The following is a 1,877-nucleotide window of genomic DNA, read 5'->3' as shown; positions in this document are numbered from 1 at the left end:
TCCTGTTGCCCACTAATTGTCCTTTCTTTCTCTTTCTCATGGAAAGCTTATGTCTCTTTTATAGGACAAAAAGCTGATTGAGTCAGGTCTATCCAAAATAATCTGTTAAATTAAAATCAAGTGATTATAAACTTTTATTACATTTGCAAATCATTGCCAAGCAACACCTAGATTTGTCTTAAATTGAATAACTGAGAAAAGAGTTGTGTGTGTGCATTCAATAAGAATGACTGTTGCTTTACTTTCTTTTTCAAACTGTTACAAGGTTAATTCACTTTACTTTTCTTTTATAAAATTATGTGGTGGCCACAACCGGAGGCTGGGTCCTCTGCACAGAAACTCTGGTGTGAGTCTTTATAAGATGGTCAGTAAATTTCTGATAAGGAGACTTGGTGAACAGGGTCTATTTCCTGAGGTCAGGGTTAAGATAGCTGTAGGTCTTAGAGATGACATCACAGGTGGCTTTGTCGATGTTGCCCAGGGTATGGTGCAGCCCTTGGCTGAGGTGTAGCAGTCATGGATATTGGCCATCAGCAGCAACTTCTTGGGCACAGGGGCTAAGACCATGCCAGTACCCCTGGGCGTAGAAATGAGGCACAAAGGCACCAAGCCACAGCGGCTGGTCACCTTCCAGGGGATGGTATGGGTCCCTCCAATCTTGTTCTCCCAGTAGCCTCCCCACACCACCACATTACAGAGCTTGATCAGGATGGTGGCCCCATGGATGGCAATGGCTACTTCCTTCCAGCACTTAACACCCAAACCAACATGTCCATTGTAGTCCCCAGTGGCAACAAATGCCTTGAACTGGGTCCTCTGTCTAGCATGGGTCAGCTTTGGCACAGGCATAATCTTCAAAACCTCATCCTTGAGGGGTGCCCCCAGGAAAACATCACTGAGCTCAGATTCCTTGATGGGCAGGAAGAAGAGGTAGGTCTTCTCCAGGGACTTGATCTTCATGTCCTTTACCAGGCAGCCCAGTTTGGTAACTTAAATCCACTCTTTGGCCTTGGCCTTGCTTCTGTGCATTCTGCCAGGAAGGACCCTGGCCCAACATCCCTCACCCCATGCTATTGCCAAGTCCTCCACCAAAACTGAGGTGGTCTCACATTCCAGGGCCCTGGGCCCCCAGGTCCTTCTCCGGCACCAGCATCTCCCGCCATTTGGTATTCCCTTGGAGAAAAAGCAAGAGTATCCTTTGAAGTGTCTTTTCTCCCCTCAAGATACATACTAGAAGGACATTCTTGGGGTGTAGTTCATTGTAGAGAAACTGACACACCACAAAGTCATTTCAGACCCTCAGTTTCTGGTGTTTCTATGCTGTTCTGCTACTTTCAGTCTCCCCTAGGCTTTTGTTCCCAAGAGTATACAACTTCTTCCCACTGAGGATATTTTGTTCCTTCCTTCCTGGAGTACCAGAGATACCAAGGATATTTTGAATCTCAAGGATAACAGGCAGTCAGAGATGGTGAGGAGTACAATTGACCCTTGGACAATGCAGGGGTTATGGGTGCTGAACCCCTGTGCAGATGAAAATCTGTGTATAACTTTTGACTCCTCCAAAATTTTAATAAATATCAATAGCCTACTATTGACCAGAAGCCATACCTGTAACAAAGTCAATCAACATATATTTTTGTATTATATACTGTATTTTTACAATAAAGTAAGATAGAAAAAAGAAAATGTTATTAAGAAAATTATAAAAAAGAGGAAGTATATTTACTGTATTTATTGAAAAAAAGTCTGTGTATAAGTGAACACACACAGTTAAACCATATGGTTCAAGGTTTATCTGTACTGTGCATAGTTCTCAATAATAAGCAATACGGAAAATGTACATTTCATCTTGAGTGGGATCCTATACCTTCTCTAAA

The 1,877-nt window shown here is 42.9% G+C and overlaps 1 pseudogene; it reads right to left on the bottom strand.

Moving 5' to 3' along the window:
- Positions 1 to 295: 295 nt before the first annotated feature.
- Positions 296 to 1,163, bottom strand: LOC107526352 (small ribosomal subunit protein uS5 pseudogene; annotated as a pseudogene).
- Positions 1,164 to 1,877: the final 714 nt, after the last annotated feature.

The sequence above is a fragment of the Miniopterus natalensis genome, chromosome 5 (genome assembly GCF_054644295.1).
Source record: "Miniopterus natalensis isolate mMinNat1 chromosome 5, mMinNat1.hap1, whole genome shotgun sequence".
NCBI classification, from domain to species: domain Eukaryota; kingdom Metazoa; phylum Chordata; class Mammalia; order Chiroptera; family Miniopteridae; genus Miniopterus; species Miniopterus natalensis.
This window is presented reverse-complemented; position numbering and strand designations above follow the sequence as displayed.